This window comes from Chelonoidis abingdonii, chromosome 5 (genome assembly GCF_003597395.2).
Source record: "Chelonoidis abingdonii isolate Lonesome George chromosome 5, CheloAbing_2.0, whole genome shotgun sequence".
Lineage (NCBI taxonomy): Eukaryota > Metazoa > Chordata > Testudines > Testudinidae > Chelonoidis > Chelonoidis abingdonii.
In genome coordinates this window covers 41,193,377-41,203,149 of record NC_133773.1, presented here as the reverse complement: position 1 = coordinate 41,203,149, position 9,773 = coordinate 41,193,377, and the positions used below count along the sequence as shown (strand labels likewise).

The window sequence follows — 9,773 nt, the reverse complement described above, 5'->3', positions numbered from 1 at the left end:
GCATTTCCAGTCCTGCCAATATTACATATTTGTATTATATATCAATAACTGTTTTGATATATGGCATTGTTAAGGGCTGTGAAAACTATTTACATTTTGTACATGAAAATAAATATTGTTTCTGCACTGATTTTTCAAGTGGCAATTTGCTTTTATTTGTTATAAGTTTGTTGTTGTAATGTCTCTCCATGTACTGTATATTGAATCACATTGGATGTATATTTTAAACAAACAAAAAACAAATAACTTCCCCCTCCAAAAAACAAATCCCCAGGATCCTGCAGCCCTTCCCTGTACATAACTCCTGGAAGTTTGTGTGTCTGTAGCTGTAAAGATTGTGATTCTGATAATATAGTTCATCTCCAAGAAAGATCAATCCAACTCCTGCTGATGTCAATGGGAGTTGGATCAGGGCCTTACTGTACATTTACTGGTTTGTTTTTTCAATGAAGGTGTGCAATAACAAAGGATCTTTAGGACAGAAAATCCAATTATCAATTTTAAATTAATAGAGATATATGTGGCCCATGCCCTTATCTCATTTCTTTTCTAATATTTTTACTGTAACATTTTGGAGCAGGTTGTAGCTACCATAGCTGTAATCTAATCTAACTACCTATTATTTTATGTGATCTGTGTACTGGGCCAATTCAGAAGAAATTTGGCCTTCTGTGTTTTTTCTTCTATATTCACTAGCTCACTAGCCTTTTTCATAGTAATTTTTTCCAATGGGATTGTCATGAAAGTTTGCTAAATAAGATAAGAGAGTACAACCGAAGTCTTTTACAAACACAGCACAGGAAATGGAGACACATTCAGTGATATTAACAAACTTAGAGAACTGGTAGGTAAGATCCTATGGGAAGAAAAGGTAAGGGAAAAAGTAGTCCAGGAGAGGTGGCAGTTTCTCAAAGAGGCAATATTAAAGCCACAACAGTAGACTATCTTGATGCAAAAGAAAAATAGGAAGAATTGTGAGAGCTGTTTAGTGACCTGAAAAACCAAAAAGGAATGCAAAAAGTGGAAACATGGACGAATTGCTAAGGATAAATACAAAAGAGTAGCATATAAACATAGCGACAAAATCAGAAAAGCTAAGGCATTAAGGCCTCACCTGGAGTAGTGCATCCAGATAAAGAAAGAGAGGCCAGAGGAGAGCAACAAAAATGATAAAAGGTTTTAAAAATTGGATCTACAAAGAAAGGTTAAAAAAAACTGGACATGTTAATTTAGTTTTAAGAAAAGAAGACTGAGGGGGGACCTAGCAGTTTTCAAATATGGTAAAGGCGGTTATAAAGAGAATGGCAATCAATTATTCTCTGCGTCCACCGAAGCTAGGATAAGAAGTAATAGGGCTTAATCTGCGGCAAGAGAGATTTAGGTTGGATATTAGGAAAAACTTTCTAACTATAAGGCTTGTTAAGCACTGGAATAGGCTTCCAGGAGAGGTTGTGGAATCCCCATCATTGGAGGTTTTTAAGAACAGGCTGGACAAACACCTGCCAGGCTGGTCTAGTTTGCTTGGTCCTGCCTCAGTGCAGGGGGTCGGACTAAATGACCTCTCGAGGTCCCTTCCAACCCTACATTTCTGTGATTCTATTACATGCATGCCAGATATTGCAGTGGCAAGTATGGAGGAGGTGGCCAAATATCCCATTTTTCAAAAGAGATTCATATTTAGTGATCCTGATATTTGGAAACACTCGCACCTGAATATGATGATTATTTGAGCTGGCTTTCTATTTCCTCATTTCAGGACTGGAGTCCCTTTGTTTACCTTATATTGACTTCTGGAGGAAAGGGGTGGGGTGGGGCTGGGGGGGTAAGACACAATGGTCCCCACTGCAAAACCTAGAGACTAGCTCTATGTCCTGCTGCAGAAGAACTCAGTGAAGAGAGGCTGTCCCCATCTAGGAAATGCTGGAACCTAGAGTCTGGGGAGAGCAGCCATACCAGACTGGCTCCCTAAAGAATCAGGATAGGGGAAACATGTCCACCAGTTGATCCCTAGGGAAGTTTAAATCCTAGCAAAAGTCAACTCTTTCTTCCTTGGGGCTGTCTAGGAAACAGATATCCAAGCAGCCCTGGGAAACTGACGCACCAGAAATCACCTTCCTTACCCTCCAAGAGCCCTAAGGAACTAGATCTGACTGAAGACAGCCTTTGCATTCCTCAGCCTGAAGCCAGTAGAGGGGAGAGCTGGGATATGTCCTCTCCTCCAGCAGGACTTGGAGGAAAGGGATTGAGGTTTCTGCTGGCCAGGCTGTAAAGCTATTTGTACTGCTTAACTCTTCTAGCTCAGGTCTGTCAGCATTTCTGGCAGCAGCAGATGTGGAATGGCTGGTTAAGTGCTCAAAGAACATTAATATGGATAAATAGGGCAACTATCTGCAATGTTTATGGATTCTTAGATTTTAAGGCCAGAAGATGCCTAGACGGGATGTTAGATGGGGTGGGATCTGAGCTGCTACAGAGAATTCTTTCCTGGGTGCTGGCTGGTGAGTCTTGCCCACATGCTCAGGGTTTATCTGATCGCCATATTTGGGGTCGGGAAGGAATTTTCCTCCAGGGCAGATTGGCAGAGGCCCTGGAGGTTTTTCGCCTTCCTCTGCAGCATGGGGCACGGGTCACTTGCTGGAGGATTCTCTGCACCTTGAGGTCTTTAAACCACAATTTAAAGATTTCAATAACTCAGACATAGGTTAGGGGTTTGTTACAGGAGTGGGTGGGTGAGATTCTGTGGCCTGTGTTGTGCAGGAGATCAGATTAGATGACCATAATGGTCCCTTCTGACCTTAAGTCTATGAATCTAAGAGAACACTATGATCATCCAGTCTGGCCTTCTGTATAACAGGCCATAGCATCTAACCTAGTAATTCCTGCAGTGGAGAAATTATTCTTCCCCACTATTTAAGTTAACACTACCAAGCACAGTAACTTATGGTTGAGATAGAGCACTTCTTTTAGAAAGACATACAAAGTCCACAAAAAGGTTCCAAGTCGTTATGAATTTACCATAGCCTTTGATAAGCAGTTCCAGTGGTTGTCCTCTCACTGTTAAAAAGTTGCATCTAACTTCCAATTTGATTTTTTCTAATTTCAGCTTCCATCCATTGGATCTTGTTATGCCTCTGTTTGGTATATTAAAAGCCCCCTAGGGGCAGATATCTATCTTCTCCCTGTGTAGGTGTTTATATATCATGATCAAGACCCCGCTTAACTTTTTTTGCTTTAATAACACATTTATTGAAGACAATCTCTCATCTTTTCGGCAGATCTCAAATCATTCTCATAGCCCTTCTCTGAATCCTCTCAAATTTTTCTACATTTTCTTAAAGTGTTGATACCTGAACTGGAGTTAGTATTCCAGTATTTCAGTCTAACCAATGCAATATACAAATGCACAAACAAATGTAAGTAAAAGAATTCCCTAATTCTGTTTGATATTCCCCTGTTTACACATTTAAAGATCGCATTAGTCTTTCTCGACACAACATTACACCAAGAGTTCATGTTCAAAATTACATACAAAATCACTAAAGATTAAGTCCCAAGCAGACTGCAAAGAGCTACAAAAGGATCTCTCAAAACTGGGTGACAGGGCAACACAATGGCAGATGAAATTTCATGTTGATAAATACAAAGTAATTCACATTGGAAAGCATAATCCCAACTATACATATAAAATGATGGTGTCTAAATTAGCTGTTACCACTCAAGGAAGAGATCTTGGAGTCATTATGGATAGTTCTCTGAAAACATCCACTCAATGTGCAGCGGCAGTCAAAAAAGTGAACAGAATGCTGGGAATAATTAAGAAAGGGATTAGATAATAGGACAGAAAATATTATGTTGCCTCTATATAAATCCAGAATATGCCTACATCTTGAATTCAGATGTGGTCGCCTCATCTCAAAAAAGATACACTGGAATTGGAAAAGGTTCAGAAAAGGGCAACAAAAAATTATTAGGGGTATGGAACGACTTCCGTATGAGGAGAGATTAATAAAACCGGAACTCCCCAGCTTGGAAAAGAGATGGCTAAGCGGAGATATGATTGAGGTCCATAAAATCATGACTGATGTAGAGAAAGTAGATAAGGAAGTGTTGTTTACTACTTCTCATAACACAAGAACTTGGGGTCACCAAATGAAATTAATAGGCAGCAGGTTTAAAACAAATAGAAGGAAGTATTTCTTCACACAATGCACAGTCAACCTGTGGAATCCTTGCCAGAGGATGTTGTGACGGCGAAGACCATAACATGGTTCAAAAAAGAACAAGATAAATTCATGGAGGATATGTCCATCAATGGCTATTAGCCAAGATGGGCAGGAATGGTGTCCCTAGCCTCTGTTTGCCAGAAGCTGAGAATGAGTGACAGGGGGATCACTTGATGATTACCTGTTCTGTTCATTCCCTCTGAAACACCTGGCATTAGCCACTGTCGGAAGACAGGATACTGGGATAGACTGGCCTTTGGTCTGACCCAGTCGGGCCATTCTTATGTTCAGTTGGTCATTTACAAGGATCCCTAAGACCTTTTCAGAGTCACTGCTTTGCAAGATTAAGTCATCGATCTCATAACTCACCACTCTTTGTTTCTATTCATAGGATCTTGCATTTGTATTAAAACACACTTAATCTTGTTTGTTCCCAGTTTATCAAAAGATCAAGATTTCTCTGTGTCAGTCACCTGTCTTCAACACTATCTCTTGCCTCACCAATCTTTGTGTCATGCAAACTTTAGCAGTAATGATTTTATGTTTTTTTCCCTAGATCACTAATAAAAATATAGAATTTGATTCATGCATCTCTTTAAAAAAAGCTAAAAGGTAAATTCAGACTAAACTGGCCCTGGATCCACAAACCTTTACCACTTACCATGGTAGCCACCCAGGTATGCTACTCATGCTTGATTTGCTTGCCTCATAGCCATTCTAACCCCGTCCCACTTCCCTTGGTTCACACCACTTCCTTAGGGTTCGGGTGAACACCTTGGACTCTAGATGCATCTACTCCTTGGGTATTGTACTGGCAGCAGATGGCTAGCCAGCACTCCGACATGTATTATACTGCTTGCAGCTTCTAACCTCTAGGATCCTCCAAATCCCAAGGCTCCTCCATGAATCTTTTCCAGAAAGGATACATTTAAATAACTTATGGTGATTTTAATGGCTTTGGAACAGCTATTACATAGTAATTATTCTGGCAATTTCTTTCTTAATCTTCCTGTACTTTCTTTCTTCTGAGCATTTAAAAAATTTTTATTAAGTGAATTATTTTTGGCAGTTTTTGTAACTTCACCTACCAGAGCTATTATTTTCCACAGAGTCTAAGAGCTCCATCTACTGGTTAGATGCTATCATGAAACACTTTTAAAAATAGTTTGATTCACCAACTAATATTCCAGTTGAACGTGCCATAAAGAATAGAATACACAATCCTACATTAAGGATTAGCTAAATTTCTTTTCATATACAGACATATATAATTTATTTTAATATACTTACGTATATCAATTTATTTCATCATTTATATCTATATATCTATATAGATATACAGCCTGTCCCTTTAAGGACCTGTGAAACCAGTGAGCAGCAAGCCCTGGCCCAAGCAGGCAGGTGTTGGAAAGCAGCTGATTTAGCTAGGCAGTAGCTAGTGATTGGTTCTGATTCCCAGCTGGAAGATATAAATGAGGCCCCAGCTCCCCAAGAGTGGGAAAGAAAACTTTTCTGAGAAGTAACACAGGGTTAGTCTGCAATGAGGTTAAAGAAGAACTGTAAAACTTAAGCAACTAGGAAGTAAAGGACCCTGCTGTATCAGTCCAGGTCAGGACTACCACTTTTGTTACTTTTTCATATTTCTTACATTTGTGTGGCAGAGGAATAAAAGAGTCTCTGTAGAAGGCTAATACAGAGTTGGGCTTGGCTGACTGTTCTGTCATCAGACCATAACATATTTTTTGGAGCTAGCATACATTATGAAGATGGCAATGTTAACTTAAATGGGACTAATCACATGAATAAAAGATGTGTAAAACTGGATACTGAATGTTGTAGAAGTAAACATTCATTCCTGGTTTAAATCCATTTACAAGACCAAAACTGAATGTGATTGAATGCTGTACACAAACTGGTGAAAGATAATGGCCTTTAAAGAAAAAAAAGGGGGAGACAATTAAAGCCCTGACCCTGCAATGAGCTTCAGGTGAGTAGATTGACCCCTGTGCCTGTATGAACCCTATTAACTTCACTGGGGCTCCATGCAGGTATGAGGGTCTTCCTACCAATTTCAGGATTGGAATCCTAATCACAAAAAACATGTTGCAGAGTTGAACCTGTGATGCATGGCATACTGTCAATATCACTACTATACTGTAAAGGACAGAACTGATGAGCAGGCTTCCAACTTTTCAAGGATTCAAACTAAATGTTTTTGAGCCCATGAACACTCTCTTCACTGACTAAGAGAAATATTGAGTCTCATGATATGCCTTTTCCTTTCCCCTTGAATTGAGCATGCTACCTCTGCAACCCTAGACCTTTCTGGGTAAGGAAGTGGGAGAAAAGCAATAGGACTCCAACCCATGTAGTCTACCGATCTAGAAACCCAAGGTAGGTGAGGTAATATCTTTTACTGGACCAACTGCTGTTTGTGAAAGAGACTAACTTCTAGGCTACACAGAGCTCTCCTACTGATCTAGGTATCTGTACCACACCCAGCACTGTAACATAAGTATCTGCTACATGGCAGTGCAGAACATTTCCACTAGGCTACAGGGCCTGTTTTGACTTGTTTGTTTTGAAATGTGTTTCTGCAAGTGTTGTCACATGAAGGTGTGATTGCTAGGGACACTACTGTATTGCTACTCAATATCAGAGAAAGGAGACTGTGTAGCGCTGGATTTATACATAAAATCCTCAGGTAAGTGATACAGAACATGAGGTGGTATTATAAATACTCACTGGAGACTATGTAACAAATCTGTAGAGCAGTCAGACAGACATGCTTGTCAGCTGTACATTTGTGGTATCAAAACAAAACCCCTACAGCTTCAAAAACTCAAATCTCTAATAGTTGAGCTAAATGAGACTCCTCATTGGCACAGAAAGGCATTTATGTCCTTTGTGAGCCAAGAACAACCTGATCACACACTTAAGCCAGTACATGACAATGGCAGTTCTCCCCATTTTCATAATTTCAATAGAATAAGTAACATCACTTGTTGTGCTACGAAACTTTATTTCCTTCTGGAGTGCTATGCAGAATAAAGCAGAGAACCATAATTTCCGAACCCATTCAGAAAATGATTTACCTCAGGAAAGGTGTTATCCACACCTAGATTATGTATGTAGATCTACAGATTAATTTTGGAGTTACACTTATGTTGATGCTGCAGTTTCTCTTTGTCTAGAACACATTCTATTTAATTAAGACATCCTTAAGTGGAATTTTATTAAGGCCATGTCTACACTTACAAGCTTACAGTGGGACATCTGTCCAAGAGCTCATGTAGCCTTTATGTGGACAGGAGAGCTCTCACGCTGACATAATAAAACCAGCTCAATGAGTGACAGCGCTGTGCATGTGAGCATTTATGCCAGCAAAACTTGTCACTTGGGTGTTTTAAGGACTAATTAAGCAGCTTTAGGTAGTAAGATAGCTGGAAACAGTACAAGCCACCACCTAATGTGACAAGTCACAGGGCAAGACCTGATGAGAAGCCAGCCCTGTGGGCTCCAAAGTTCCCTGCTTGAAAAGCAGGGGCTAGGCTTTTGTTTTGGCAAGCTGTCTGTGTGTTAAAGGAGAAAGCCAGTGGACAATGAGAGAAGCGCTTGTGAGCACAGCCCTGAGAAAGAACAGAGACAGAGCTCCATGGGGGACAGAAATGACTGGAGGGGCAGACTTGGAAATTGAGTGAGGAAACTGCTTGTGGGGTTGGGTTTTTTTGTTTGTTTTTCCTAGTGTGTTCAGGGAAAGAGGCTTTTGTGTACATTTCTTGTAAATAAATGGGATTTCATCAAAGAATTACCTGAATGATGTAACCATTTTCTCCTCCCAATGGAAACAACCTTTAAGGCTCCAATATTGACTAACTCCTTGCCCCAAAGAAGCAACACCAGCTATAAGTCTCTGCCAAAATTGATTTAACCTGTGTCCCAGGTCCATTGTTCAGAGTTCTCTCTACGGAGGGTTCCACTATTACTATTCAGAAATTTATCGGCACATTTCTCTAAAAGCCTTTCAGTACAATTTGGGGAAAAGTTACTTTGAGCTTTCTGTCACTGGTAGATCTGAGTTATCTTTAACTCTTTAGAGTTAGGACAATCCTAATTCCTAATCTGGTGGCAGACTGCTAAACAGTATGATGCCATTTCTGCCATCTCTTACTCTTTTCTTCAAAGATCAGGTACAGTTTCTCTTTGTCAGTTTTTGGTTAGAAGTCTGATTCCTGACATTTTGAACAAATATATTCTCTTTTTCATACTAGTAGAAAGTATTTCTTTAACTCAGAATTCCTCTCCTGCATTGGCTGCACAGTCTCTCCTCTCTGGGTTTATTGTGCTTCGTATCTGCCTCTTTACAACCTCTAATCTGTGGTCACTGAGTCTATATTTGGTGAGAGTTTACCTCAAGTTTGCATATTTCACTGTGGTGGGGTAATTTGCTAGGTAACAACCAGGGTTTATGTCTAGTTTTAAATTGAACCCGACTTCATTCACATACAGTAGAACAGGTTGGATTATAGCCATCAAACAGTTTTAGCAGTAGTTTCACTAGACATCTAATAGTTTCCTTATGGTGTTGAAGACCCCCCAGAGTTTCAGCTACATGAACCTCTGTAGACACAAACATGTGCTTGATAGTTGAAATATTATGAAAGTTTGTTTCTCTAGAGTCCTATTTATGCCAAAAAAAATCTGTTAGCCACAACTGTTTATAAATATGACTCTTCCTAGAAATGTGCTGATACAGTTTCCTGGGCTAGATTAGAACAAAACTAAACCATATTTAAAAATATTTTGGATTAACCATTTCCATTTTAGTGTAAATGTGAACTAAGCATGGGCTGGGGATCATTTGTCCTTAAAGCCACTTTCCATCCTGGCCTCTCTGCTGCCATCTCTGGAAGGTTGGGATGGATGGAACGGAAGAAGGAATGTTCCACTGATGTTACATATTTTAAGCAGCAATTTCTTTTTTAAAAAAAGATGGAAACATAAGACTGTATTTATCAGATAACAGCTGTGGTCCATCTAGTCACCTTTGCTGTGAGGGCAGTGGCCAGTACACATTGTCCCAAGGGAACATGCAAAAATCATCGTAACGGGCAACTGTGGAATAACATGCTCATATAAGAGAATTTGCTAAGCCCCCCACTTAGTGGATGCCTTATGCACGTGGGTTTGTGTTTTGGTGTCTGTTTTCTGAAGCGCGTGTGGGAGTTGGACTTACCGCGGCTATAGCATTCTTTCTGTGGGCACTTCTCTACTATTGCTAACGGGCTTGGAGAGCGGGACGCAGCTCTGAAGCACAGGCTGCTTGGGGCAGAGCGAGGCCTGCAGCGGCCCCACCTCCGCCCGGGGCTGATAGCTCGGGTCGCGAGCGCAGCCAGCTGGGCAGATACGTTCCGTGAGTCAGCCGCGGGGGCAGCCCTCCGCCCGCGCCCAGCTGTACAGCGGTCACGTGACCAGCCCAGCAGGCGCCCGCCGGCTGCTTTCACTGGTGCAAAGAGCCGCCCCTCCCGCGGAGCAAACAGGTGCGCATGA

General features: G+C 40.8%; 1 long non-coding RNA gene across 2 annotated transcripts in view; it reads right to left on the bottom strand.

Moving 5' to 3' along the window:
- The window catches only part of LOC142046880 (uncharacterized), a 36,771-nt gene extending 27,090 nt beyond the window's left edge, over window positions 1-9,681 (bottom strand). Inside the window, exons 1-3 of one of the 2 annotated variants that reach the window (XR_012655943.1) lie at window positions 9,632-9,681; window positions 9,460-9,597; window positions 9,037-9,171 (exon numbers count right to left, since the gene is read on the bottom strand). This is a non-coding gene — a long non-coding RNA (uncharacterized LOC142046880). The remainder of the gene's footprint in view (window positions 1-9,036; window positions 9,172-9,459; window positions 9,598-9,631) is intronic. The other variant, XR_012655942.1, reaches the window with a different exon arrangement.
- Between the last annotated feature and the right edge of the window lie 92 nt (window positions 9,682-9,773).